General features: G+C 35.6%; 2 protein-coding genes across 4 annotated transcripts in view; one reads left to right on the forward strand and one right to left on the reverse strand.

The window, feature by feature from the left end:
- The window catches only part of LOC138713592 (26S proteasome non-ATPase regulatory subunit 1-like), a 222,741-nt gene that overhangs the window by 96,249 nt on the left and 101,723 nt on the right, over positions 1-24,769 (reverse strand). The gene's annotated exons all lie outside the window — the stretch shown is intronic.
- Positions 1-24,769, forward strand: part of 5-HT2A (5-hydroxytryptamine receptor 2A) — a 148,253-nt gene that overhangs the window by 2,562 nt on the left and 120,922 nt on the right. The gene's annotated exons all lie outside the window — the stretch shown is intronic.

Consider the following 24,769-nt stretch of genomic DNA (forward strand, 5'->3'; position numbering starts at 1 on the left):
CTCAGGAAAAGATGCAAAACGTTGTGATGCTTTTTAATACGCCGACACACACGAATAAGATAAGTCACTGAAATTTAATGGTCATTGATTGGCAGAAATATAATGAAACATCTGTACAGCAATGCACGCAGTCGCCCGAGAGTGAACTGTGCGCGTCAACGTGGTACGTTGTATAACTTAGTAATAAATCGAACAAAATTGTCTACAATGGATAATTCGCAGTTCGTTGTAAATTTTTATGGAATACTCTTTCTATTATTCAAAGCAGTGTGAGTTATTTACGGTACAGTATCATTCCAAACGCTCGAGCTACGTTCACAAGAATATGTTATAAAGGGAAGCAAGAACCGTGATTACTTCTGAAACCATTCAAAATTGGACCATGTACAGTATATGCAGACTTTTTTCCTTAAAAAATATATCAGGAATGAGTTCACGATATTTGTGAATCACGCTTTTGTGTGTGTGTGTGTGTGTGTGTGTGTGTGTTGATGCGTAAGTTCGTAGCGTTTTTTATTCGTTGCATTGTTAGGAAATTGTTTATCGTTTGACATTCGTCATTTGTTATTTGGAGTGTTGTGCTTGTGAATACGCCTTAAATTTTGCGGATGTGAAGAAAGTTTGTGTTATTTGTGAACTAATGAAGATGGAGTGTCAAGTGGAAAAAAAATGAACACTTCCGACATATTCTTCTGAGTTTAATAGAGGAGCAAAGGTAGCGGAGACGGCTCGAAACATTTGTCCCATGTACGGGGAGAATGTCATCGGAGGAAGCACTGCAAGGAAATGGTTCTGTAGTTTCAACACACAACATCCCGTACAAAAGTCAGTGTCCATCCACAGAAGATGTTATGCGTTTGGTGGGATAAAGTAGGCGTCTACTACGAACTGCTTCCCAGGAATGTAACTATAGCTACTGACATTTATTACCAACAACTCAGACGCCTTGCGGCCGCAATTGAAGAAAAACGACAGCGAAGACTGCATCAAGTGCTGTTGCAACACGATAATGCACGCGCCAACTCCGCTAACATGACGAAAGGAGCTACCCAAGAGCTTGGTTGGGAGGTGATTCCACATCCCCATATTCTCTCGATCTTCGCCCTCAGATTTCCATCTTTTTCGTTCCTTATCCAACAATCTTCAAGGAAACTCCTTTGAGAATGAAGAAGCTTTACAAGCTTGGCTTGACGACTTCTTTAACTCCAGAGCAGCAGATTTAAGAGGCAGAATCGAAAAACTACCTCAGTGTTGGCAGAATCATAAACAATGTAGAAGAATATATTACTGCTTAATTTCTGTCTTCTATTCATCTCAAAACACTTTTGTCACAGCGAAAAAACGCTACTAACTTTTGCATCAACCCTAATGTATATATAAATGAATGAACATGTTAACGCAGGCTTCTTTCTTCATGACATTAATATTAATTTTCGTCATATTCCCTCTGTTACCCGAACTGTTCACAATAGCTCGTCTTTATAAGATTCAAACGAACAGGATTGGCAACGTCTTACTGACCAACTGAACAAAAATGTAGCTAATAACTTATGGCTACTTTTTATCTGACTGAAATTGTAAGTCGGCTATACAAAAAAAAAAAAAAAAACGATTTTATAGTTTAATAATAATAATAATAATAATAATAATAATAATAATAATAATATCAAGTTATATACTGGAAAATTCCGTAAGTAATGAGTATTCATAATATCTGTTTAAAATTGTCAGTATGGCAACACTTCCAGAACCAGTTTTTCCCATTCTTACCATCGGTACACAACTAGCACACTCCGCCCATAAAGCAGCAAACTAAGAAACTTTTATGAGGCTACACCTTGTATCACAATTTCATGAGTTAAATCACCTGGTTATGTCTCTGGCTGTTTCAATAAAAATGGAAAGGCAGTAGATTTAATAAGTAAACATCAAAAGTAACATTATCGAATCATGAAAAATCCTGACGTGATACGTACAAAATTGTTAACGTGAAAAATGGAATAGAAAACATTATTCACAAACAAAATTATAACAAGTCTATGTACACCAGCGGTCCCCAATGCCCGCTGAAATATTTTTGTTATATCTCAGATTTTTTAGACACAGCGTTTAACAGGAATGATTTCGCCTCAGGGAGTTTTGTTATTCCATTCACATTAGAAATCTACGTCTGAATAGCTTACAGTAGAGCACGGCATTGAAGATCTTGATGAGATTTATTATTTTATGTAATTATGTTTATAAAAGTTTATTATTTATACGATGAAAATAAGAGTATAGTTACTTACTTTAAACTAGGAGGAGTATATAAATACAAATGTAAAATGAAATTTAATTTAGCAGATTTTATTTGTTCTACACACTCCTTGAACTGGAATTTATTATTCAGTTTTACCATTAACAGTAATGTACCTCTTTCTTACTTCAGTTAAAAAATAAGGATAATATCACAGTCTAGTATATACAGTCACGAAGCTTGAGTTGATGAGAGTACTAGGAACAATCAACTGTGCCGGTACTATTTCCCATTGTCTGTGATGAGGCGAAAGTAGCGATCTTAGTGGTTAGCAACTATCTATGGATGCATATTCCCTACGTATTGAGCTTCGTAATTGTATATACTAGACTGTGATAATATTATCTAAATTTAAAGTCGAAAATTACCGCATTTAAGGTCGAAAATTACCGCAGTTAATTGCTTCTTTTTTAAGATAGAGTATTTTGTCACTGTATTTGAACGTGTTGTATGATAGGATGGAAAAGAAGGCTCTATGGCCTTAATCCTGACAGATTAAATAAATAAATAGGTAATCAATACTTTTTAATGCAACTCAAATATTATACTTGAATAAACGAACGGTATTTGACGTACGATTACTATTGTAACTTTATCATCTCTTAATAGTAATCATCAAAAGAGATACTGGAACTTGAAGGTTGTAAACAATAAATATGTTATCATTTTTAAGTGGATGTCAAAACAGGGTGTATGTGTGAATCCGATAATCTACAAAACACCTATGTTGAAGTTCGAAGTGGAAATACGTAGGCCCTATGTTAATGTATGCAATCACAAATTGTCACCAGTAATATATGATTTGGATGAAGAAAAATGTCTCTCCTAAAAACTTTTGTTCTGTGCATTTAAGTTACAACTTTTGTTGTTTACACTCTAAAGCCTGTAATGAACACGTGTCCGAGAGTTCTGCATTCTTGAAATTTGTGAATTTCGATTGGCAATATTATCTCTGAAACATAAAACGTGAAAAGAAGGAAGTAATTATTGCAAACTCGGGGAAGTTTGTGCTGTACACACTGTAATAGGCGAGGGTCAATTCTCGGTAAAAAATATAATGATCAGAAAGAGCGGAACAGTCATTACAGCCATGCGGTAGATTTAAATAATCTCATGACCGTGCGGAACACGCTTCAGAAAATTCAACTCAATAGTGAACACCAGAAATTACCATAATATGATTCTGATTACAATTTTACGTTTGAATGGAGGTTAGGATCGTATTACTTCCATTAGTCAATAAATTTCCTCTGCTTGAAGTTCTGGCTGATATGTACACCATTTGACACGGAAATTGGACGCTGTTCAGCAAGTCCCACCTCGGAATAGCTCGGGAATCATCGTGTGCGCAGTGGTCACATGCATGCGTTTTACAGATTCGAAGCCCGTCTTTGTAACGAGAATAAACAGTTCTAACGTTAAGCCATAAAGGCTTCGTAAGGAATATGTCCTTTCGTGACATATAGATTACGTCGCTGCTACGACTTGATTTAATCTTCGGACCTCGATATTTCATATTTCCCCGTATGAATCCGAACGACACTTAGATAAATTCACGCTATGGGAGAGTGACCATTTTCCGTGTCAAAGGGTGTGCATCTATTATCAGGCAGTACATCCACAGTCTAGTATATAGTGTATAGTCACAAAGCTTGAGTTATGAGAGTGCTAGAAACAATAGACTGTGCAGGTACTATTTCGCATTGTCTGTGATGAGGCGATATTAGCGATCCTAGTGGTTAGCAACTATCTATGGATGCATATTTACTACGTATTGAGCTTCGTGACTGTATATACTAGACTGTGGTACATCTCACTTGAGGATATGTATCAGAGCAAGAACATGTTTATATCGTCGTTGTTCCTGTAATAACTCCTATGTGCAAAATATAAAATTTTTCAGTATGAAGAAAAACATTTATTCATCTATGGCAACCGTACTTTGGAGACTGTGAATTCTTACATTTTCGAAACAAAAAAATATAATTACATATAGGAGATTTTATTATTTGCTGTATCACTAAGTTATTTAATAGAGCAAAAATCTGAAAATCGATAAATTTGTCACATAGGAGTTATTGCAGGAACAACGACGATATACTAGTCAGCGATGTAGGCCTATGCGAACTGGCCACGCTACTCCTTTATCTAATGACTTAGTTGCCTCATGAGTGATGCCTTATTGGTGTCACTTATGGGGTTCCAACCAGTCTTCGGACAATTGATTAAACATAAACAACAATCTGTAAAAATTTACGACATACAATGTACCTCAATCACACAGCAGAAAGGGACGAACTTTGATCTACTGGAGGACAAAATGCAACAAATTGATTCTTACAACGTAGTGTCCTTTTAGCCCTTAAAATATCAAGTTCTGATTATATATATGTTGTAGGAACATCAACTAGTTGGCATAAATTCGTACTTAAATTAACTTAAAAATGAAAGACGAGAGGGGATGTCAGTAACACTATAATGCCTAATTCAAACAATGTTCTAGTATTCGATATATTTTTCTCTCTATTACGGAATTTCACTTGTCCAAGTAACTTTATAATTTCCCTACCCATAAACCATCTCAGACTTCTTTGTACAATAAATGTAACATAATAATAATGTTCACGAATGAACAATGATTTCGTTTTTTATCCTGGCTTCGTGACATATTATTGTTTGGCGAAATTACAATTTTGAGACTTGTATGTGGAATTAATGGGTGGCTACCGATTCCCTCCCGCGGTTAATTTTTCTTCCCGATTCCCTCCGAAGCAATAATTGTAAATATACCGATTCTCTCCTTGCCAAAAAGGAGCAGCTGTAATTAAATACTCCGATTCCCTCCCGTAAAGTCTGACTGGCTGGGTGGGTGGGTGTCATGGTCTATCTGTTTATGGTTACATATCGCTGCGGTCATGAATGCTCTAAGTACACTAGTGTCCATGTAAGCAGTTCATCTGTTAGTGAATCTAGAAACAACGTAATGTTTTCATTAAGAAAAATATAGAAAATATTGGTCCATAACAGTGTTCTCGACTACTTCCAACAATATCTGCACTTTCTTTATACATATAAATACACATGAACATAAATATAAATATGTATATAATAAAGACACCAATCGATCCGGTCGTTTAATAGGCCTACATTTGTCATTAGTTTTGTGTTGGTAATACTGAATGAGTTAAAGGGGGTGTGGCATGTTCATTCGTTATATCAGTGCATTGGAGTGTAGACAATGGCAGACGTGGAAATAATCATGTGAAAGGGACAAGGAATTAATTGTTTTGGGGAACCTGTACATGCTTTATAAAAACTGATCAAACGATGAACATACCAAGGGTATAGAGTGGTTATTTCAGTTATATCCTTCACATTCCGAAGTCTATATAAAGTGTGACGGAAAATTGTGTTCTGGTTAAGGCATGGAAGGAATCATACTACACTAAATTCAAACAACAAAAAGTTGTGATAAGGGTGAAGCATTCCCTGTGCTTACAGTGTGTTATTTATAAATGTCTATACCATCAAAATAGTAGTAAAAGGCTATAGAGAACTCAGTATCTTATAGACTAGAAGATCTGGCTGACGGAAATGAAAAACATCTTCCAGAAACGATCAGCATCAGCAGCTACGAGTTTCACGTGATTGCCATACAACCTATGTTGAATTACGAAATCGCCGCTAACAGACGAAAGTACTCGATTTCAATGAGAGTACAGTAAGAAGAAAACTCCAGAACGAAGATTTTGTATTTGGGAAACCAAAAACGGATCTTTGCCGGCACATTAGCACCGAGCAAAGCTTGTTCTGCTTGCTCATTAATGTCAGTAATTTCGTTGATAATTGATCCAGGTGTTATTGAAAAGTGGTCAAGTAAACAAATAACACCATAGCTTATATCTATCTAATAAATCTTCCGCTAACTAAATTTCAATCGCAGATTTCTCTAGACAGAGGCACTGTTGATTCGAAAAATTGTTGAACACTAACGGAAACGTTTAAAAAAAATTCAATCAAAGAATAACATCTATTTTAGCCAGAGTTAATGTACTGTATATGATAGTCTCATATGTTTCAAGGTATCATAAGCCATTCTTTGCCATATGGCATTCCTTAAAATCGAGAAAGCAGGATGGCTCTTAGCATAACAATATCTAAGGATAGTGTAAAATATAACTATAACTATAGTAGATGTTACACTAATTATATTGTTATTTTCTCTACTGTTATTTTTTTTACTAGTCAGTGTTCAACACTTTCAGTGTCTAGATGATTGAACAATAGTAAAATTACAAAGGGAGAGGAAAGCAAAGTACTCAGAGGAACATGTCCCAAAGCTGTCTGTTCACCTCTCAAGTACTGATTCTACTCTTTCGTGAATGAAATCGGTCACAATATTCCAGTCTTCAGAATGTTGTGTTCTTCCCAAGTCAAGCAAAGGAGAAATGTAAGCAAAGCCTTTTCTCGTGAACTCCTTTCTTATTTTACATCTGAACGATTCTTGCTCTCAAAAGACCGTTCCAACACAGTATTCCTTTAAAGACACCTATGTTATTACAAAATAACGACATTTCAAATCTCTAGATATCTCAATAAAAACATAAAGTAATCAGTTGAACTGTGACACTATCCTGCGAATGAGCGACAAAGTGCAGTGGCAATATACGAACTGCTTCTCACGGTGAATTACGCGCGGTTCAGAGGTGACACGTAATTTGATGGGTGTCGCTACAAATTGCATTAGCCACAGGCAGCAGATTTCCATTACTAGCGCTCACAGATGAACCTCAAATCCAATGCCAATAGCAGATTAAACATCAACCTGGTATCTTGCAGAAGCCTTGATAACTCTATGGAATTAACCATTATATTCTGACCTAAATTTCTTTTAGAATTTTTTACACCTAGCACTACATGGGCACATGGTGTGAAAGTCTTGGTGGACTGACACGTTCGTCGACGATATTCATGAGGAACTCCGCCAATGTTGAAAGTTGAACATTATTAAATAATATGTAGGCTAAGCATATTGACATACACTGATATATCAGACACATAATAATAATAATAATAATAATAATAATAATAATAATAATAATAATAATAATAATCACCATCATCATCATCAGCCATGCATGTTATAATTCCAGAAGGATTGTTACGGTCCACAAAAGATTTCAGCTCATCTCTTCATTGGACGTCCAGTTGATCTGCCTTTAGGTTGACAATGCAGGATTGCACGAGGAATTCTAGCCCTAGACATATGCCTCACATCCTGACCCTAGTTATCTTGATAGACGGCGGAGTCTGTATAGGCCAGTTTCTATCTGATGCTTTTCCAATTCACTGCGGGCTAAAGCAAGAAGATGCACTATCACTTTTACTTTTTAACTTCGCTCTAGAATATGCCATTACGAAAGTTCAGGATAACAGGCAGGGTTTGGAATTGAACGGGTTACATCAGCTTCTTGTCTATGCGGATGACGTGAATATGTTACGAGAATATCCACAAACGATTAGGGAAAACAAGGACATTTTACTTGAAGCAAGTAAAGCTATAGGTTTGGAAGTAAATTCCGAAAAGACAAAGTATATGATTATGTCTCGTGACCAGAATATTGTACGAAATGGAAATATAAAAATTGGAGATTTATCCTTCGAAGAGGTAGAAAAATTCAAATATCTTGGAGCAACAGTAACAAATATAAATGACACTCGGGAGGAAATTAAACGCAGAATAAATATGGGGAATGCCTGCTATTATTCGGTTGAGAAGCTTCTGTCATCTAGTCTGCTGTCAAAAAATCTGAAAGTTAGAATTTATAAAACAGTTATATTACAGATTGTTCTTTATGGTTGTGAAACTTCGACTCTCACTTTGATAGAGGAACACAGATTAAGAGTGTTTGAGAATAAGGTTGTTAAGAAAATATTTGGGGCTAAGAGGGATTACGTTACAGGAGAATGGAGAAAGTTACACAACGCAGAACTGCACGCATTGTATTCTTCACCTGACATAATTAGGAACACTAAATCCAGACGTTTGAAATAGGCAGGACATGTAGCACGTATGGGCGAATCCAGAAATGCATATGGAGTGTTAGTTGGGAGACCGGAGGGAAAAAGACCTTTGGGGACGTTAATGGGAGGATAATATTAATGGATTTGAAGGAGGTGGGATATGATGATAGAAACTGGATTAATCTTGCACAGGATAGGGACCGATGGCGGGCTTATGTGAGGGCGGCAATGAACCTGCAGGTTCCTTAAAAGCCATTTGTAAGTAAGTTTTCTTGATAGTGAGATATGTATGCTAATATAGAGTTCATTTCAAATTCCTTTAAGATTTCTTCAATTCTTTTATGATCCCACTTCGTATATCCAGCTGTTCGGCGCATGAATCTCAATGTCACTAGCAGTGATTCTACTTGGGTCACGTTTTCTTAGAGTCCATGCTCCACAAAATTAGAATTAGGCCTACTAAACTTGGAATTATTTAATCAACATCCCTTTTAAAGTACAAAGTTAATAAAAACTACGAAATGGCAATATGATGATATTAGTGCGGTGGTGAAGTAAAGGTAACATATGAACCAGAAGAAAACATTCTGCAACGGCCTTGTCAGCCACGAATTGCATAAAATCTCCTAAGAATCGAGTCCTGTCGCGTGTATATTGGGATTTTAACAGTAATCAACGTAGTATGAAAATTTCGAGCTCTTACATCGTATAAAAGAGTCAAAAACATCCAACGTTTCGGAGATTTGTATCCGTTTCATCATCAGGAAGACAAATAACGGATTCTAAAAATAAGTTTCCCTTTTCCTTTCTTGCCTGATGATAGAGTCTTTACACAGCTTCGAAATCTTGCATGTTTCTGCATATGAAACTATGCAAAAATTCTAACATCTTGAACCACCGAATCGATTGAAGCTCACAGCGCAATAGACATATGTTAAACGTAACGTGTAGTACACTACGACCTTGGAGCGTCTGTCAATTTAAGTAAACAGACTTAAGAACAAGGTGTAAAAAAGAAAACAGAGGGATGATTTAATGCGTTTATTAAAACAGAACAGTTCTTAAGAGCTTATGTTTGGTCGCGGCCCAAATCTGTAACATAGGGATTCTATAATACATCGATTTCAGTGTTTAACTCAGAGAGGGGGCGTGGGCCGAATGTTTAAAAGAACTGTATACTACAAAGAACGAATCCAGCAGTCGACATAAAAATTAATGTCAACACAGATCGCTAATGTTTAAATTCAAGAGGTCACGTCAAATTTGTAACTGTGTCAAACAGTTAAAGATCCATAATCCAAATTAGCCGAATTTCAATAATAGGCTAAATATTGTATAATAAGAATCAACATGTAATAATATAGTTTAATTAACAGATAGAATAGAAATAGTAGCACAACATTAACGAAAAAAATATAGTGCCGGCTTTCCTCGCAACTCGCAAAATATTTTCTAACGCAGAAAGTGTAAGTGAAATTTGTGGTTGACGAAGATGGCGCTAGGTAATATTCTCGAAGTGGTTTTTCTCACACTTACCATTTATCATATCTATCGGCTACCGGCATATTCTCGCGTAACGGGCGTGACTTGTGATCCGAGTTTGCGCTCGAGCGCGAATTCGATTCTCGCTTAAGCGATTGAATTTTTTTTAGGCTTTCTACAACTCTTAAGCGAATGTCAGGTAATACCACTTCGAATTCTCGGACTCGTCGTCTCTCAAAATATCATTTCACTATCAGCAATTTCATCGATGCTAGATAACAGAGTAGTTGGTACAGCGTCGTTAAATACTCGTAATAATAATCGTGGCGCTACAGCTCTTGAAGAGCCCAGACCGGCCAGCCGGCTGCTGGCCTTACGTTCACATGCCGAAGTAGAGGTGGACGATCGTTCAACCAGATTGGATATATCGTGTGGTTAGCACGATGATCGTCCCAGCGTTATAGCTGGCTTTCGCAACCGGATTTCGCTACTTATCGTAGTTCCCCAAGTGCACCACGATGCTAGGTGGGCACTGGTCCCATACACTGGCAGAAATTTCATGAGAAAATTTCTTACCCCATGAGGACTAGAACCAGCGCGCATTCCGTAACGCGATTCCTAGGCCTTAGACCACGATGTCACGGCACGGGACTGGGTCGTTAAATAATGACTTAAAATAATCGAAATTGTATCCAAACAGAATACCCAACTTCGGAAGAACATACTATATGCTTCATATCTGACCAATGACTGACAAAGTGAACATTTGAATGAAAATAGAACATCCTACCTTATATCTCATTTCCACCACCACCACCACCATCACCGCCCCCGCCGCCGCCGCCACCGCCACCACCACCACCACCACCACCACCACTCAATGACTGCGCTTCCATTCTTCATTCCAATGACAACACAAACCCAACCGCTACAGGGCTCTGAGGATGTCAACATGACATAAAGACTCTGCGTAGACACAAATTCAGTTATTATTATCAAGACCTAAATCTCGACTTGCTTGCCGAGAATCAAACCCAGGTTCACTGGAATATAGTGAGGATCACGTAAGAGTAGTTCCTAAAAGGCTAATTTGGCCGTCTCTTCAGTGTTGCCAACTGATACTAGATATCACCAAAAGATGGTAAAATCACAATGCCATGTACAATAATAATAATAATAATAATAATAATAATAATAATAATAATAATAATAATAATAATAATAATAATAACGATGACTTGCTTATTTACCACATCTCATTTTTATGTTGGGGAGGTGTTTTCTAAATGGTTCAATAATTTGTGAAAGAGTAGCTATATTTTCCTTCTGCACCTCTCGAACATTATGTTAGTAGTTAGTAGATTACTGTATGATCTAATATTAGAATGTATTTTGTCTTACAACATGAAATTCATTGCTTTGATAAACGGTTTACTATTCACGAGACCTAAGCTAAAACTGTATTTTGTTTGATCACGTGAAATAATTATTATTAGCCTACGAATTCCGAAAACGAATTCCACATTGAAATGTATGCTTAATAATATGTACTCCATTATTGTAATAAATGTCTAAACACGAAAGAAATTAATTAAAATATAAAATGGTATTTCTGTCAATTACCCAAGGCCTGTATCACAAGAAATATGTTTATTTACACTTAGCCTACCTGACTATAATCTTGAATTGTAACCACAACACAAAACAACACATATAATAACTATTATGTATTAATATTAAAATTTATATTAATTAATTATTAGTATGTTCAAAGTTCACTAGCTTCCAGTAATCGACCCAGAAATCTAGAACAATTTGAATTTTCAGAATTTAAACTACCGACAACTTGTGTCACTGCTGCCAACTTAATAGTTACAAAATCACTGCCAGTTGTAGTATTTCTCAGTGCCGAAATTCGTAACGAAGTTGATAAAACAAAAATTCAACCTGCAAACTAGAAAATCACCACAATCCACTAGCTTATGTAGTAATGAGGGAAAAATATTAGGTTTCACCCTTAGGGTATTAAGTAAGCTGATCCGGACTACACATGACGAAACTTCTTAAAAAAATATATACTACGTAACTGATTTTCAGTTATTTTCATTTAAGAAACGAATAATCCTATTTCAAGTTCTTAGTTTCGAAGCAATATTTTAATAAATACAAGACCAGCGCGATAGACTATGTCCTAAGCCAGGTGCCAAGATGACACAAACACGTGCATATTAAAAGGTAACAGCTTATCGTCCGAAACCTAGTCTTACCGACAGCGTACATTAGCAACATAAATCACCAACTTCCAAAGACAGTTTAAGCATCATGCTCAGCCTTATGTTAAAAAGTGGAAAGTTACCAAAAAAAGCTAACAGATAACAGACAAACAAACGCGATATTGGAATAAAGGAAAGATGCCACATGTTCATAAAAATACTTTCCCATGATTAGTTTCATAACTTTTCCACGGTGTAAGCACGACGAATCAGCAGTGTAACAAACTGCACAGTCAGATACGATTATTGCTTAATGAAATTCGGTAAAAGAAAATTTATTTACAGAAGTCAAGATCAGTGCAGGAGTCAACATACATACTCCTACTTCAAAGAGGAAATACAGCAGTGTGCGATCATCGCAGATAAGACAAAGTAGCATACAGATTTCCACAGAATTATGTCATTCACGTTTCACATTAATTGATCAATTGTGGTGATTTGAAAAAATGGCAATGACATCGTACTGTCTCTGAATTACAGCTGCAACTTGACAAGGACCATTAAATGCAGAATAACTATTGCAATGATCTTGTCTCTCAGTAGCCAGGTAGAAAGGTAGATTATGATCTCAGAGTCTCGAAGTACCTCTACAGTTTAAAAGGGGTTTAAATGTAAAATAGCAAACATTTCTGAATAATATCTGTAGTTGAAATTACCATTTACAATGAAATGATACGAAACAAAATAAGAATCAATTAATGAAATACTGAAAATGGCAAAACGTATAGAAGTGCTATAACTAAACCTAACTTACACTTTGTCCACTTTTCTCAAAGAGTTTATCAGAAATCGATCGTAATTTCTATGGTAAGAAGCCTTCGCAAACTGAGGTTATTTCTTAATTATTTACTTACCTATAATATCATGGGAATGGTCTAAGCTCTAAGGCAGCTGTCGGCAAATTTATACTCGCTATGACATCACTGGACGCAAGCCGCAATACATAAGATGTAATATCAATCGAGGAGTACAAAGCACTCCGTTCGGATCCCAGTGGCGGACTTTCAACCGAATCATCTGACGTAGACTACACAATACTGATTTATAGATGGACAGATTATATTTTATTTCACATTTATTTTACTGTGCTACAACCTACGAAAATACGTCACAAATTGTCACTCTTAATACAACTCGTAAATTTTTGTCTGCTAGTCACGATCTTTGTTTAGATATTAAAAGTTTTTGTTGAGAAAACAAGTTAGTGTTCCGAAATATATTGAATATACAGCCAAACATAGCAACTGCTCTATGTAGGATAGCGGCAGGCGACCTATGATAGGACTACACAAGTCATTATTTTTTTATATGAAGAGCATTTTAAATGGATCTGAGCCAGTCTGGTGTGTTATACAATGCCAACGTTTTATGTGCTCACTTATTTCCAGCTGTCTTAATAACACATTAATCCACCTAGTAGACTTTTTTTAAAGTCGTATTTCGAGTCCCGTATGTTACTACAGATACAAGTTGCTTTATATTCAGATTCATTTCTTCTATATATTTTCTTCATGCTTGGGATAACTCCTCTCCTGTTGTATTTTGTTTAAGTGCAATAACATCGATTAAATATTCTTATACAGAGAGATCCTTCATAACTCCGTGGGTGAACATTACCAATCCTACTGTATCAATCAAGATCTGTGTTTCCACCTAAAGCGAGAGATTAGACTACTGGTTATGCATCTTTGATTTTATTTCTAGTTCAGCTAGTGTTTCAAAATCCCTCATCCTCCTTTGTATCGGTCGTGTGGATAATTTCATACTGTTGAAAACATTAGATTATTCGAGACAAATAATGTTAGCAACTTTATTCAGACATGTTTTAATAAACTATCCTTCATTATAGGACTTCGATGATTTTGCGATTTCCGAAGCAATAACATAACTTTCATCATAATATTTTAGTGCCGCAACTATTATTTCAATTTACTTTTTCTTTAATGTTTTGCTTCGCCCCGTCCAGCCCTAAGAAAAGAAAATTACGTTTATATTTATTTCCTACCGTATACATTTCCATTTACATTAGATATGTTCATGCTCACCTATGATTTCGTGATAATCTTATGACGTGTCTTAATGTCGCTAGATGTTTGATTTATAAGTGCCTATTAGAACAGAACAAAGAGGCGTCTACATTGTCACCATATGCACAACAAATACTGCTCCTCCCATTCTTCCTTAAACACACGTTTCCGAACAGACGTTGAAGGTTTTGAGAAAGAAGCAATCTAAACCTAATCAGGTAACCCGCCACTGATAGATGCCTGTGAACTGGAGTTGTAGGGAAGTTGGATGGAAGGGAGGGGGTGAAGCAAAGACAGTTTACAGCGTGCCCCTGCGACGTCACTATTGCTAGTGATCACAATGACATTTCTGCCGAGCCCTGCTCTAAGGCAAAGGGGAAGAAACAACAATACGCCGAACCTAATTGAAATTAGGTAGTCGCAGGAACATTGCAGATAATACTTATCATTAGGGGGCGGATTTCTACGACCTAAAAATAGCATATATGCATGCATTTATGACCTAAAGAAAACATAAAAATATGACCAATAAAATTCTATATATGACTTTATCAATTTTATTACATATGTATGTTAGATTTTTTTTAATTCTCGGCATTATACATTGATATCACTCTGAGATTCTGGCTGACATGTACATCTATTATCAGGCAATACATTTCACTTGACAATATGTATTAGAGGAAGAACAATTGTTTGTATGCATCTGAAGTCTGACTAGTGTAATATGTAGCTAGTCAGCGATTTATGCAATGGAGGGAGAAAGGAACTAGCCACACTACATTACTCCGTTATCTCCTGCCTTGTTGCCTCATAAGTGGTGTCTTCTTAGTATTGCTTGTGAGGTTCAGACCTGTCTTCGGACAGTTGACTAAACAACATACATTGATTAAAATACAATGTCTAACCAGTTGAATGTTATATTTAACCAAATTACTTCAAATGTCCTCTGTCTTTAGAATAGCATGTTTGAAAGATACTGAAGAAACAAGGAGTGACCGAGAGGGAGGAGAAAGTTACGAACACTTGAAAATTGTAAGGAAACCATTTTGTTGCGTACAGCACATTTTCGCTCACAGGCTAAACAATAGATGCCTACCTGGCACTTGAAACCCCACATTCCACAGTCAGTGCACACTTTTTTTTTTCATTGCATTTCTGCAAAAATACAGGTATTTTAGAGCTATCCTGAAAAACTTTCATAGTATTAATTTTACCACGCTCGTTATGATTTGAATGAATGCATTAAATATGAGAAATGCGCAAAATATAACTTTATGATGAGAATTTTTACTAAATATGCTATAAAATTAAAAAAAAACGCCTAAATATGCATAGTTATTCCCAAAATATAAAGTTAATATGCAGTTTCATACTAAATATGCTACAAAATTAAATACGGTCCAAATATGCATTTATATGTCCCATAAAACCCTTCCATTTTTTTCAGAATTCTTGGAATCAAGTTTAAATCAGTCTGAAAACCGAAAAAATTCCAAAGAAAAGGAAAAAAATATGACATGTCATAGAAATCCGCCCCTTACTTACCATCAAAACTTATGTACTAATCCTTTCACCGGTCTTCCTAGACTTAAATTTCGTATGATTTTAATTGAGAGCTGTCTCTCGTTTATTCTCTTTTCACATGCTCAACTCATCGTCTAAACACAATTTATTTTAGTAAAATTCTTAAAGAAATTTAATCGTAATTTTAAAAAGATTCGGTATATACAATTATTTTTGCATGACCTTCATGTGACGCAATGCACGTCACTAGAAAACTTATTTTGTTGATAAATGTTCGCAGTGCAATAAAATTGTCAATGGACAAAGCCAACAATATTAATTACTAGTTGAAAATTCTTGTTTCACACACCGACGTCAAAGTAACGTAAAATCCATTAAGACCTTCACTTTCTATGTTGCTTATCTGAGCAAATGGTTTTCCGCTCGTTACCATGAAGAACGCCATATGATGTAGGTAATATTATTTCTGTCAATAATTATATTACAAAAATGGCACTTCAATAACACTTTCCCCATACGATTCATGTTTTTTTTAATCATAATCGCAGCAAGTTCAGCTGATACGGCAATTTAGTCTTTAAAATGAACCTTGCTTTCCCGAAACATAAACACGATTGAATACTATCAATTTAACTCTAAAATGCTAACTGAACTGAAGGATGGCGCACCGTCTGTCAAAATGGCTTAGGTGCCAAATTGTGATAATCTCCTTCTTACCGATACATGTTAGTGCAATCCTGCCCCCACAGTGGACCATGAGAAATGCCAAAAAAGACAAATGATCCTCAATTTCAGCGCGTAACTCCAGGGACACTTGAGAACGCATTATCGAAAATCGAAAGCAAGCAATCCGTCAATGGATAAGAAACAATCAAATTGAGGAGTACTCCATCCGTCTCAGCACTTTATTAAAGTAGGTGTTAGCAGTTCCTCACTTTTTAATAACGCTGAAGATGTTTCTGTAACGTCACAGAAGAATTTTAACGCATTAGCCCAATACTGAAAATTTCCAAGTCTCAATAAACAGGTATAGAATAAAACCTATATCACCAAAACGAACTCAGATAGCTAGACAACTCAATAACAGCACTGTTAAATAATTCTGGATACTTAGGGTTTCGACTTACTAAATCATCATCATCATCATCATCATCATCATCATCATTATCGTTATCATCAATGTAAGAATTGAAACTTTGCAGGAGGGCTCAGGAAATGTATTTTAGCTCATAAGTTATATACACAATAAATTAAGAAAAATGTCTCTTCTAAAGAATTCTGATGTGTGCACAAATTACAACCTGTTCATGCGGATAGGTGGTAGGTGAGGGAAGCATTTTGTAAATCTCTATATAGGATAGCAATGTTCCAAGAGGCATTCCTTTCAATCAGTCTTCTACAACAATCAATGGACACTCGCTGGAATACCTGGATTGATGTAGTGGCATGTTATACCGAACACTTACAAGAGGTAGCTAGTTTAGTGAATGAACTGTCAGCAGATAGTGCAGCATGTGTCACAGTTTTGAAAGAATGGTTTCAGCATGATAGTCTGAAGAGCGATATTGTTTACATCCATTCTAGCTTTCCTTTCTGTCTCGGTACATAGCCAAATTTGAAGAACATGTAAAATCCCTTCCAGAATAAAATTTCTTTAATTAAGGAAGCAGAAACTAACCTAAAAGCATAACATAAATGGTTACTGAAAAAGCCAGGCATAAATGAAAAAGTGTGCCGAAAAAAATTCTGACTTTGCAATTTTATGTAAACTATCGGATACTATGAAAGGGGAGGATGTAGGTCTGGAATAGGAAATGAGCATGTCAAATGTACTTAAATTCAAGTTTCCATGTATTATCTCAGTCCCTGTTGAGATATTTTTTCAGCATACACAATTATTCCTTCAGATGAACAATGGTCAATCCTGAAGACTTGGAAAAAATTATTGTTATGTGCTGCAATGCCAAATATTAAAAGAGAAGAAAAGAGTTGGACAATTTCAACATTGCTTCCAGGGAGAAAATGAAATATGTGAGTAGTGTCAATTAATACAAAGTTCATTTAAGAGTCAATAAACGAAGGTTTTGCAAGAAATTAAATTATTTAATATTTGTTTTCTAATTTAGGCTTTTCATATTGTTAATAAGCATAATATTAGTTTACATTAAACCTATTGTAATATCAATATGTATTTTTGATTACTAAATTAATATTTTAATATCTAAAAATAGTACATTTTAAAAGCTACTTGAATGTGTTTTGCAGCTAAAACTCGGAGGTCTATTTATAAGTGCCCACACGTTAGCAAATCTTTCATTTCCGTTGCAAAGTGATGTGAAAATACATTAATTATTATTTCCCCTCTACATCGTAGATAGTTGTATAGATACACTAGAAAGTGTATACAAGTATATGAAAGCAATAAATATATATAATTTTACATAGATTCATGACTTATTTTTTCACAATGCACATTTTACTTCCTCCTCACAACACCAGAGGCAAGCCAAAGAAAAAATACGAATGGACTTTACTCTGCATTGAAGCGATGTTCTGCACATAATAGGCCTAATTACCTAATATCTTAGGGATGATAAAGTACGCCTTGCAGCCTGCCGGCGTTACTTTTTTTCCGATAAGGGGCACCTGTAAGGCTGAATTAAATTTTATTAAGCTTCATAAACCATGTAGGTTCTCAGTTTCCGAACATACAATTTTATGTCAACTCATTTTATCAGAACAAGTACTTTTCGAAATAACTTATGACAATTAAAAAAATGCGTTTTTTTCTCAAATTAGGCCAACGGCGTAGCTCAAATGGTAGACGCCTTTGCATGATGATCCGGAGCTACACTCGGGCGTGGCTCTGATTCCTGCTTGGGCTGATTAAGTGGTTGTACTTTTTTCGTCAGAGGTTTCTCCAACTACAAAGTGAATGTCAAGTAATCTTCGGTCTCATCTCGCCAAATACCACATTGCCACTATCAATTCCATTGACGTTAAATAAGCTTAGTATCTGATGATACAGTGTCGTCAAATAATCATAATATTTAATGGTAAAGTGTCGTCAAATAATCGACTACTTTTTTTAATTGTCTTGAAACTGCAAGCGAGAACATCTTATTGAACTTTTTTCCTTTAGACATTTCTTGCAAAACACAGTCGAATTTTATTTCTTTCCTCTGGTGCTGTGTCATGTCGTTTTCCAAATTATCTTGGAACCGCATGCGATGTGTTTCCCTTTAGGCGTTTCTTCGAAACACTGTCCAAGTTTCTTCTAGTGATCTGATCAGGTGTACACAGAATCTATGTCTTCTCTGTTTACTTTCGGCTACAACATGTTTGTTTTTTTTGTTTTTTTTTTTTTTTAATATACTGTACTTGAGAAATTCCTCCATCTCTTAATATTCTCCATTCTTGCTTCATTGCTCCAAAATTATTTCTTAACATTTCCCTTTCAAACACTGCAAACTTTTATGCAAATCTGGCTTTCAGGTAGTAGCTGCCTGTGAAGCATGTATAAGTCACACAGAATTTGTGTGCACTCAAAGTTGGGTTTCTGGCGCCTTGTCACCCCATTTTAGTTGTGTGGATAAAAGGGAAAAATTGTGACGGTGCCGTGTATATTTCCTGGATAGCTCAGTCGGTAGAGCATTCGTGCGCTAAGTGAAGGGTCCCGAGATGGATATCCGGCCTCAAAACAATTTTTCCCTTGAAATTATTCAACCTGCAAGCTTTTTTGTTCTTCGTTTTTAGTTGAACTCCATGTGCTGCAAGCGTAGGATGGAGTTTGGTATAATAATTATTGATTTGTGTAAGATATGACATTGCTTTTTCTAAATAACAGCTGCTTTTAGAAGATTTAAAAATGCAAAATAACATCTACTGGTATTTTCGATTCTTACATTAATTCCATCCTTCACCTTGTTACTGGAAATAAAAAGTGTACCCAAACAATAACATTAATTAGGTACGTTGATGAATTCATCACAGAAAAAAAAAATTAAATGGCATTGATTTAGAAACAGTCTCCTTTACGTGTCGTAATCTACAAGACGACACGATGGCTTTAATTTATTTCAAACGGAACCCCCGCTAAGGATATTTATTGTTCGAAACAATCCATCGATCTCGTCCTGGTTTGAAGCCGCAAGCAATGGAAAAGTCTCGACCAACAAGGACGACAGATTTACAATTGATTCTCTGTTCGATAATGTCGACAATGATATTTTATAAGATTATTTGATTTGCATCTAATGAGGCATCAGTCACATGCCCGCAACACTTTCTTCCAAGCACTGATCTTTCTTGGAAGTTGATACTCAGAGCAAACAAGGATTGGAATGTGGACGACCACTTTTTCAAGCTTGCTTATGACCTCCGTCACGAAAATGTAATTCTATGGGACAGATACGCCTCTCTGCCCTCGGCACACGCACGCAACATTATGATAAAACAAATATAACGTCACCGGTATGACTTCGCTTGATTTTAAAAGCCATTCCTACTCATTGACACTTGGACAGCTACGATCGAGAGGAGTGAGGCAATATACAGTTCACTGCACCGTTTTATTTTTATAAATCATTATATACCTATTATTACTGCATTAAATTCATTTATTTTCGTTCCATAGTTCTTATCTTTCACGCTTCCTTTCTTTAAAATTTCTTTCATTCCTTCTGTTTTGTATCTCGTTTCCGCCTTTCCGCGTTTCTTTCTTTTCTTTTTTTTAAACTATGTTTATTTTTCATTCTTGTCTTCGTCTTCCTTTCCTTAATTATTTTCTTCTTCTATTTTCTTTAACTTTATTAATTTATTCCTATTTTTCTTTCATTCACTCTTTTATTCATTATTTTTTTCCTTATCTGTTTATTATCGATTTGTTTATTCTTTCTTTTGTTAATTTCCTCTAGTTTCATATGTCTTTCTTTTTCCTTAATTTCTTCCTTTCACATTTGAAGGGTACAGAGAAAGAACGAACGAACAGAGTCACAATTTTCTTAAGGTTGATGTCATCATATAATTCAGTATATTACTGCAAAACGTATTGTTGTTCCTAATGAAAATGTAGGAAAGGATGATTGTATCCGTAGTGATAATTCTCCTTTATCAGTTTTGATAAGAAAAACACATAAATTTTGCAGTAATATACTGACTTAGATGATGTCGTTACCCTTATGAGAATTGTGACTCTGTTCGTTCTTTCTCTGTACCCTTCATTTGTTTTTTTTTTTTTTTTCGTATCATCTAAGTTATTTTGTTATACACCAGAATCCCTTTTTTCGTTAAATGTCCCGTCCGCAAAAGAGCATCTAGCAATTTTTAAATTTTTACATGTTTTATGCCATGTTTTGGTTATTATTTATTGAATTTCTAGATACACAAAAACCCTACTTCATCATGAGGTACGTTAGGATTATGGTTTGATACATAGGTAAAATATTATATTCTTTTAACGTGATTAACTACAAACATTTTGAAAATTTAGTCTTGTGTTTATCTTGGCATAGCCTAGTTTAGAATATGTGTGTGTGCGTGTAGACAGGCTACGACACGACGTCACATTCTTAATCATAACATGGCCAACATTGAACAAGTTTATATATAAATTCCGTTTAACATGAGTTTAATATAGCTATTCTTTTGTTTTTTAGAACTTTGAACATGTATTTATATTAGGCGATTTTCAAGATGGCCATGACTAGACCATGATAATCACGTGACTTCGATTCGTGACGAAGCCCGTCTTTCTCGGTGTGTGCGTTGTGACATTGCGATCGCGCATTTATTATTGCAATTAGTTGTGACCTAATATTGATACACAGTGAAATAGTGTTTCTAACAGTTAACATTACGTTATAGAATTATGTTCTTCATGCAATTATATGTATGCAACAACAATTTCAGTGACGAAAATCCTGTGATACCGTAACTGTCCTGCACAACATTTTCAAAATTTAGAACGCTTAGTGTCGTGAAATTCTTTGTGGATGTGAAAGTATGAAACAAATTGCATTACTTTAGAAACAAACGTAATCTAAGTTATTCTGAAAGCGGTAAATGTATGGAATATTTCAGATGTAGAAATCATATTTAGAAGACAAGGATTAGTAATGCCGGTACTCATTTACTCGAGGTAAGACAAAAAAAAAATTTGTTCCCCGGTGTAATTGAATATCTTGCGTATGTAGCACCAAGGTTGAAAAAATCCGTCAGAAATACAAGGACAGTGAAAAATGAGAGAAACCTATCCTTGAAAAGGGCTGGAGATCTTACGACTAGACAAAGGTAATTTCGCGCCGAAAGCACCTCTTTACGAGAACACATTGACAGTAATAATGACGACGCGCTCAGTATAATTCAACATGTTATAATAATAATAATAATAATAATAATAATAATAATAATAATAATAATAATAATAATTTTTTTCTTATTAAAACTGTAGGTCTACTGTTTTCGCCAAAAACTGGACAAAATAATATTAGTTCTAAAAATTCATCTGTATATACCATTTTTTAGATTTATCGGAGTCTACTTCAGAATATAAGTGTCCATGGCAAACGACAGACGACTTTTCATAGAATGTTATCTGATGTCCTTACTACGTTACACGCCAAGTTCAACTTATGTAAGCAGGTTTACAAAATAGGAACTAAAAATCCATGGTCAACCTGAGGAAAAAGACGAAATAATTACAACATTCAAATACAACACATACAATTATTGTTCATAAGAAATACTATATCATATTACGGGGGTTACTCTGAAAGTTTCTGCAAACTGATATATTGTATAACAAGAAACTTAAGACTGTATTTTGTCCAATAATAAAAGAAATTCAATTTCCAAGGCAACTGTTGTTTACAAATTAAAAACAAATAGTTTCTAGTTCAGCTGCTACATATGTTTTAAGTTAACAGTATTTCACGGTATTTCAAATTAATGGATTTAGGTCGACAAGACTTTCGGACTATGATTTTTTTTTATGATTTTTAAATCATCACTGACGTCAAAAAATGCATCCAATGACTCCAAACTGCTTTTGGAGATAAAGCACCATCAGCAAGGGCTGTGTATAATTGATTTGCATATTTCAAATGTTGACGTACTTAACAATTTCCGTGAGTGAACAGTGACGAAATATCGACACTGTGATTAAAAGAAGATAATCGAATCACTGAAGTCGAGATTCGGATATCTTTGGGGATAGGTATGAGAGCAATACAAAAGATCCTCCATAATCATCCTGCTGTTAAGCTATGTAATTGGTGGATTCCTCATAATTTGACACAGGTTGAGAAACAAACACGCGTTGATTGGTGCATGGAAATGCTTTAAAAATTCATTCGAGGTCATTCAATTCTGTTTTTGACATCATAACAGGTGAAAAACACACATATATTCACTGTTATGAGCCAGAAAATAAATTACAATATGCACAATGAATCTTATCAGATCAAAAGAGGCAGAAGCACTGGCAAGGTAGTTGTATCATTCTTTCTTCGCTCTGATCCTGTCACCTCTGTTCCATTGGAGGGTTGTCGTAAGGGTGATGCCGAGTGTTTTTTTTAGTTGGTTATTTAACGAAGCTGTATCAACTACCAGGTTATTTAGCGTCGATGAGATTGGTGATAGCGAGATGGTATTTGGCGAGATGAGGCCGAGGATTAGCCATAGATTACCTGGCATTCACCTTATGGTTGGGGAAAACCTCGGAAAAACTCAACCAGGCAATCAGCCCAAGCGGGGATCGAACCCGCACCCGAGCGCAACTTCAGACCGGCAGGCAAACACAGCCGAGTGGTATATCACCATTCGTTTACCAACAGTTTTGGAAAGTGTGTGTACAGAACGACCTCGAAACTGTATTATCCTCCACCATGACAATGCATCGTCCCACACTGCGGAACAGACAGTGGACTTTTTGATCACTTCATGTGTGAAATTAATTAAGCAACCGCCCTATAGTCCTGATCTGGCACCATGCGACTTCTTCTTGTACCCAACCATCAAGAAGAAAACGCGCTAACTGTTCTTTAACAGTGCTCAAGCTGCGACTGATGAATTCAACAAGCTGGTGTTCAAAGTGCCCCTAGAAAAGTGGGTCCAATGCTTAGATGATTGATTCCACCGAATGGACAAGAACATAAAATGTAAGGGGCGATATTTTGAGAAGCAACAAAGCGAAAGCATAAATAATTTTTTTCTACACATATTCAGTTTGCACAAACTTTCAGTGTGGCCCATATTAAATGCACAGCCTCCTCGTACAAAGTAAAAGAAACATAAATGAAGATCACAGCGGAAAAACAAGAGATCCGCATAAACAAAAATTAAAAAAATACCTCTATACAAATTTTAATGTCTCTTAACTTTGTACACACAGTCTTTCTTAAACCTTAAAAATAGTAGGCCTACTGAAAAGTTAGTAAATTATCCTGATGTTGTTGTTTAGTCGACTGTACGAAGACAGGGCTGCACCTCACAAGTGATATCAACATGGCACCACTTATGAGACAACTAGACCAGGAGGTAATGGGGTAGGGTAGCCAGTTCCTTTCCCCCCTTCATTGCATACATCACCGATTCGCTACATATTACACTATAGTGCGTTTCATGAATAGAGATGGTTGACCTTAATAGCCTTATATGCTATTTGATCTTATTCCTGTAAAACATACATGTTACTGTTTGTGATCCAGATATAGGGAGGGTTAAAATAAAAGTCGCTGATGTTTGTGCAGTTCATTTTCAGTACAGATGCTACAGTCATAACCAATTTGCTATTTCAAGGAGTTTGATATGAATCGCAGTCTTGTGAACAATTGCTATCTTAAGTGTAAGTTTTATCTTATGCTTAATTGTAGTGTCTTATTTAATTGATGGAGAGGGAACTATATTCGTTCCAAAAAATAAAGAGCTTACATGTCGGGTTCACGAGTCAGAATATGACGATGCGAGATGCGGTAACCTATGATATCCGCCACCAAGTGTATGAAATAAATATTAAAGCGATTGGAATTAGTGAAAAGTACAAATTCTTAAGAAGAGCCAAACAGGCGAATTGAAAAGTCCAACGAAAAAACGACCGCGGAATTGTTCTGAAAATAATGTAGATAATTTCGATAGCAATA

This window comes from Periplaneta americana, chromosome 14, assembly GCF_040183065.1.
Source record: "Periplaneta americana isolate PAMFEO1 chromosome 14, P.americana_PAMFEO1_priV1, whole genome shotgun sequence".
Lineage (NCBI taxonomy): Eukaryota > Metazoa > Arthropoda > Insecta > Blattodea > Blattidae > Periplaneta > Periplaneta americana.